Here is a 7,127-nt window from a genome sequence, read left to right on the forward strand (position 1 = left end):
CCCTCTTCTGACTGAAAACCCACACTGAAGCCATTTGAGAAGATTAGACTGATTGTATTTGGTATTTTTTTTCTCCAATATTCACCACATATATTTCTTCTTATGCAGTCTAATCTGAGGATGCCATGTAAGTGGGTCACTGTGAAATGCAGCAATTTAATTTTCCTCCAATCGAACGATCTCATTTCTATTAACTTTTGAAGGTTTACAGCAGTGGAAGTATTTTTGCTTCTATGTATGAAGTTTAAAAACATTTTTTTTTTTTCATAAAATACAAGAGCAACCAGTTTTACTGTCGAGTAAAAATAAAAACTAGGATTTAGAAATTAGCCCAAAGTGGCATTTAGGAACTTGGCTGTAGGCTGCTGTGCTGATACCATTGACAAACCAAAGTATAGGGTTGGGTCAGGTTTTGTTTCTGTTTTCTTTTCAACATCCAGTGCTCGTGGATTAAGTTCTAGAAATGTTCCAGTTGTAAGGCAGGGATCTGTTTGGATTCCACCACGGGTATGTTCCTTGGGTTGGATGCTGGAGGGTGAGGCACGTTTCACCAGACCCATGTCAACTACCTAGTAATCATCAGAGTCAAAAAATTCATTGTCTCCTCCTTGGTATTCCACTCCCTGGAAATCTGCTCTGTGCCACAAGATACCTCCAGTTGCACCAAATCCTTTCACAAGGGATCCTTCTTGTGCCTTATCTGTGACAATTTCCAACATAGCTCCAAATTTTTTTTATAGTTGTCAGCAAACCATTCCAGCAGGGGCATCATGCTCATGTTCTTGTCGTGTCTCTTCGTCTGTAAAATGAGATTTGTCCTTCTCTTTCTCTGGAGTTGATAGAAAATTTTGTCCTCTTCTGTGCTCTGACAATGAAGAACGTCTCTCTGGCTGACGTCATCAAAGTATCGCTCTATTAATTTCTTCTCTTGAATGAGCTTCACGTTGGAGAGGACTTCAGTAGATATCTCAATACCTTGGTTGAATCCATTTTTACCACCGTAGGATGTATCAACTAATTTACAAACTTTTGATTGTAACCTCTGATCAAACATATCAGATAGACTTAGTTCAGTTTTAGTCAGCTGATCCAGCTAAAACGAGACCAGTCACATTCACTTTGTCCCCAGAAGGAAAGAGCTGCCCCGCAGTCTGAGCTACTTTCCAGATAGAGTTAGGTCACTTCCCATTCTTAAATGGGCAAGATGCAGGCTGGTTGACCTCCTCCACCATGTTTCTTTGGGAGAGCCACAGTGAATTTGTGCAGGACTTCTCTTGTATTTCCTTGGAGTGTGCCAAAAAGTCACCACTATCATCTGTTCCAATGATGCCAACTGGCTGTCTTCTGGAATCAGTGCTGTAAGAGCCTCTGGATGGAATTGGTTGTCCCACAAATACAATGACGTATCAATTGGTTTGAAAGGTTCAAAGTCAATGTTGACTTTCTTTTCCCTTCCCTCTTCTCTTAGTACCAGGCCATTTGGATGTACCTCATTATAAAACTTGAGTCTTTGTTGTACAGATGTAATGGCTCCCAGGACTGAAAGGCAGTTTGCTAGTAACGTAAAGTAACTTAAGTAACTTAAAGTTCCAAACTCCTCTGCTAATGTTTTTGCCACTCGTGAAATCTGGTCTTTGGGAGCGATGGCCAGTGATATCATGCCTGTGCCTTTGCTGCGGGCCGCCTCCAAGCTCTTAATGAGCTTCCTACTCTTCGAGATCTCCATGTTCCTGTCGGCAGCGCTGGGGTCATCTGCTGTGTTCTTGCTGCCTTCTCCCTCAGGGCCCGCTCTTTGGTGGCAGCGGCTGCTCCTCCCCGGCGGTGGCTCTGATGTAGGACACCCTGCATTTGGTTTTTACATGAGTGTTCCCCTGGTCACATTTTTATCTCTTGTTCATGATCTGAAATCCATGAGGGTGTTGAAACTCCCAAAGACTAAAAAAATAGTTCAAAGACCGAAGCAAAGGTGGTATGCAGTAGAACTGGCAGGCTAGAAAACATGAAACTCTTAAGTCTGCTCTGGGACAGTGTAAATGGTACAAACATTTTATGAAAATAGAAAATAAAATCAAAGCAAAACTAAAAACACATTTCAGAACTCATGTGACGGTGATACTTGGTTATCTTGCATGGAGACTAACTTGTTTGTTCCTATCAAGGCTCGAATTACATTCCGTTGTTGGACATACAGGTTTCTTTCTCCCGTTTGGTCAGTCTTACTTGCTTAAATGACATTCATTTGAGGAGGGACTTGCTGTTACCAGGAACAGCAAACGAGATCCCCTCAAATATTTTTGCAATTTGTGGCAGAAACTACTGATTGTCTCCCAGTATCCAGCCTTCCTTTCTTTGTTATTAATATAAACTTCTAGAATACAGACTATATTTTCTAGCTTCCCTTGCCTCTAGGTATGGCTGTATGACTGCATTCCGACTAAAGGACTTACGTGTGAAATTTCTAGCAAGGGGGAAGCTTTTTTACCTCTTTCTTTCTTATTGATGCCTAGAATTGGATAAGATGGCTGGACTTGAGCAGCCTTGATGGATCATGAAGTAGAAGCATGAAGTAGATGCTAAGGAGAGTTTTGCAGCAAGATAGATGGAACCTGGGTCTTCTCACTGCAGATCACTGTAGCAGTCCTGGGTAACTTCGTACTTAGACCTTGTTTACCGTGAGGGAGAAATATGCATCTATCTTGTTTAAGCCACTGCTGTTTGGGATTTTCTGAACTACACTGCTGAACCTAATCTATCATATTATGCTATCCTTAGGACTAAACCAGCTCTTTATCAGGGTCGTGACCATAGCATAGATCAAGATAAACTAAATTCGCTGCAAAGAATCTACTTACTAGCACCATGTCAAGCCGATTGATCAGACAGTTTTCAGAACACTATTTTCTTCACTTCATCTTTATTTGGCCTGACCATTTATATGGCAGGGTGTCAGGACATGATAGGGTTTGCTTACTAAATTCATTCAGCAAATTGAGTGCCTACTATATTCCAGGCATTGCGTTAGGCTCCAAGGATCCAGTGAAAGCAAAACAGCCATAGTCTCTGTTCTGACAGGGCTTACAGTCTGGTGTAGAAAGATGGATATTAGTCAAATAACACACACAGTTACATAATTACTCTACAGACTGATAAGTGCTCTGAGGGAAAAGCACAGGAAGCTGCAAGAACCTATGTAACAGGGGAATCTCATCTAGACGGGACAGTGGTAGGGTGGTGAGGGAAGGGTGTTTTGGACAAGGGCCTTTTGAATTGAGATCTGGAAGGTGAATTGGATTTAACTAGGTGAGGAAGAGTATATAGAATGTTCTAGACAGAGGGAATTGTGCAGAAGCTGTGAGAAGGGAGAGGGCTGATGCATTTCAGGAGTAGAAGGGAGGCCACTGCATTCCCGTGCATTACTGGTGCACAGTAAATAAGGGAAAACGGCGGGAATAAACTAAGCTTATTTGGTAAGGATGTCACTTTTGTAAGGAATTAAGTATTATCTTTTATAACAATATTATTATAGAGAATATGATCACTTAATTCCAAATCTTATCACAAGATAGATAAAACAGTCAGACCTTTTGTATCTTTGGAGGTGATGCTCTGGGACGTGTAATTAAGCTCCAGGTTTTTCTGCGTGATTCTCTTTTGCGGTGATGTACATATTGTTTATCGACTGTCATTTAGACATTTGCACAGGTGGACAGTAGACACAAACAGAGCCAGCATTAAAGACATCACACCCATTGACGCTTCTAATGAGAACATTAATGCTGTGAGATATTTTTAATGAGCACAGGCTCCCTTGAATAGAGCTTCATTCCTAAAAAAAAAGGGAGAGGACCAGAGTGGCTTGAATGCAAGTGAGTTGATAAGTCTCGTTTTTTGAGAAAAATATTGCTGAAATGGTACCTTTTTTTTTTTTTTTTTTTTTTTTTTATTTTTTTTCCGTATGCGGGCCTCTCACTGTTGTGGCCTCTCCCGTTGCGGAGCACAGGCTCTGGACGCGCAGGCCCAGCGGCCATGGCTCACGGGCCCAGCTGCTCTGCGCCACGCAGGATCCTCCCAGACCGGGGCACGAACCCGTGTCCCCTGCATCAGCAGGCGGACTCTCAACCACTGCGCCACCAGGGAAGCCCTGAAATGGTACCTTTTAAGTTAATGCTACTGAAAGTAAAAACAGCAGAGGCAGGAAAATATTTGTTTTCCAAACACATTTTATTTATAGATTGGTGAGTTCTTAGAAAAGATGATTTAATAATTGATTCCGTCTTTGTTTTGAACAAATATAGTATTTGGTGCCTTTCTTAAGCGTCGTAACTAGTACTGAAACATTCAAGAGTGCAGTACTATATGAGAACAAAGGTCTATTCTTAGGGAAAAAATCAGCTATTATATGAGACCCACAGTCGATGGCAAGCAACTTAAAGAAGTCGAGTTTGCTCCAAAAATGAGTCTATGCTGCCTCTCATCAGCTCAGTTCTTCACTGTTGTCATCTTTGCCGCTGCCAAGCCATCAAAGAACACTTTGTTTCGCCTATTTTCTTGACTTCTAGTGAGAGACAGTCAGTAATGTCTTGCTTCTCTCGATTTTCCCTCTAGTATTTCTGAATGCTGCTATGCCTTTGCTGCTTCTGTAAGTCATTTTAATTACAGTATAGTGTATTTGTTCTTACCATGTGCTCTCTACAAACTTGGACTTGATGTGGTACAGCAGTTCTCTTTTTCTCATAGCTACTGTAAAAATTCTTTCTTTCTTTCTTTCTTTCTTTCTTTCTTTCTTTCTTTCTTTCTTTCTTTCTTCCCTTTCCTTTCCTTTCCTCCTTTCTTTCTTTCTTTCTTTCTTTCTTTCTCTTTCTTTCTCTCTCCCTCCCTCCCTCCCTCCCTTCCTTCCTTCCCTCCTTCCTTTCTCTCTCCCCACCTCCCTCCCTCCCTCCCCCTCTCTCTTTCCTTTCTTTCTTTTCTTTCTTTCTTTCTTTCTTTCTTTCTTTCTTTCTTTCTTTCTTTCTTTCTTTTTCTTTCTTTCTTTCTTTCTTTCTTCCCTTCCTTCCTTCCTTCCTTCCTTCCTTTTCTTTTCTTTTCTTTTCTTTTCTTTCTTTCTCTCCCTTCCTCCTTCCCTTCCTTCCTTCCTTCCTTCCCTCCTTTCTTTATTTTTTTAGTCATTTGTTGAGGGGAGATATTGGCAGTTTGGGGCTTAGATCGAGGCTACCTTTGTGATGAATGGAGAAAGAAAATTGAAACTTATTTAAAAGCTCCATTAAAGGGATATATAGATAGACAACACTTCTGTCCATAGAGTTGAAAGAAACGAGTAGGCCCTGTACATGATAAGGCTCAACATTGTAAGAATAAGCGAACACAAGAAATCTTTTGTAATATCCTCTTTTTATTGGCCTACAGAAATATTTTTTGCGTATGTTCTCCTGTTGCTCCTTTTTTTCAGTGTGTTCAGGCTCTACCATTGATTAGCTGGGGAGGTGGGTTCAGTTGTTCAGATACTTGTGAACCTTTTCAAGGTAAGAACCATGTGTCTTCTTAATCTGCTCTTAACTTAGGCAACAGACACATAGTAGATGCTTAGTGATGGTTTTTGTATTTACATGTAGTCAGCCTTCAGGAGAGGAAAAGTACCTGCAACTTAAATTCTGATCCCACCAAGAAAGCTTTGCAGAGATAGTGCTTTGCAGCCTCTTTGTCCCATACAAGGGGGAGGGGTTGGGAGATTCTGGATATAGCTCTGGGTCTGTATTGAGCATCTAGGTGGCATCTTTTGGGTGTTCACCTATTGGAGCATTATTATGTCCTGTTTCTACCAGATGTGCACTTATACTTCTATTCATTTGTCCAGGAGTGTCTTAGACTCAGAATTACCATTTGATGGTCATGTAACAAATAGCCCTCATCAATTGACTCTGTTTCAAGCCCTCACTGCAGTGCTGAGGGCCCTATTCAGAGTGAATTGTGTGGTGTTACTTCCCTTGATTTACTGTCCCTGAGAGCTCCGCCTGGAGCACCATTGCCTGAACCATTCGTTTGCTCACTCAAATGAATGACTTTGGACTACTTTGCATTGTTAGTTACTTGTTTTATTCCTGTAAACCTCACCTCCCCAGCTGTTTTATAGCTTCTAGAAGGCAGAGGTTGAATCTCAGACTACTTTTGATCCCCTCTCAGCATATAGTAGGCAATCAACAAATATTTGAATTTGGAAATTCCAAGTGAAGATAGTTTTTCTCTTGTGGAAAATTCTAGCAATATCATTATATTTAGTTCTTTTATAGAACCCAAGACCATGCTTAACTGGGTAGACAGTTCCATATAGCTTGCTAAGATTTTCACATGCAAGCCTTCTTTCTTTCGTCTTAGCATTGTGTGTGTGTGTGTGTGTGTGTGTGTGTGTGTGTGTGTGTGTGTGTGTGTGTTGAGGCTGAAGTTTGTAATGCTTAACATGGAAAGCCCATAGGTATAGGCCCATTCTCTCTGAAGGTGAAACATAGGACTAATTGAACAAATGCTGTTAGCAATGAATAAGGAATGAAGTTTGAAAGATTTAGCACTGAGTATAGACTGCTAACCCTCTCTTCAGCCTTTTCTTACAATGACTCTATTGAAAGGAGATATTAGAACTTACTGGAAGTGGTTTTCAGGTGAAATTTGGAGAGAGGCAGTCAAATGGAGATTTAAAAGTTTTAAAGTTTAGCAAAGTTTTGTAATTTTGGAAATCAAGGACCATTAAGGTTAAGTAAAGTTTGGGGTATTTACCTAACAGAAAACCATATGCTATTAAAAAGATGAGGTGGATAGGCATGCGTGACATGGAAAAATATACAAAAAGTCAAAAAAGCAAGTTGTAGGACAGCTCTTAAAGTATGATCTCTATTATATAACAAAACAGAATAAGAGATTTCTGTATATAAACACATATAGTTATTTGCAGAAAGAAGTCTGGCAGGATGCACACCAGACAGATTGATGGCTGATTACCTCTGGGGAGTGAAGATGGGTGGGTTTTTTTATTTTTTTATTTTTTTATTTTTTTTTTATTTTTTATTTTTTTACTGGAAAATTAATTTTATTCATTTCAGGGTTCTAAGATTTTTTTTTTTTTTTTTTTTTTTTTTTTA

The 7,127-nt window shown here is 40.1% G+C and overlaps 1 pseudogene; it reads right to left on the reverse strand.

The window, feature by feature from the left end:
• Nucleotides 1-569: 569 nt before the first annotated feature.
• LOC103074923 (eukaryotic peptide chain release factor subunit 1 pseudogene) lies at nt 570-1,750 on the reverse strand (annotated as a pseudogene).
• Nucleotides 1,751-7,127: the final 5,377 nt, after the last annotated feature.

Source organism: Lipotes vexillifer, unplaced genomic scaffold (assembly GCF_000442215.2).
Source record: "Lipotes vexillifer unplaced genomic scaffold, Lipotes_vexillifer_v1.1 scaffold113, whole genome shotgun sequence".
Lineage (NCBI taxonomy): Eukaryota > Metazoa > Chordata > Mammalia > Artiodactyla > Lipotidae > Lipotes > Lipotes vexillifer.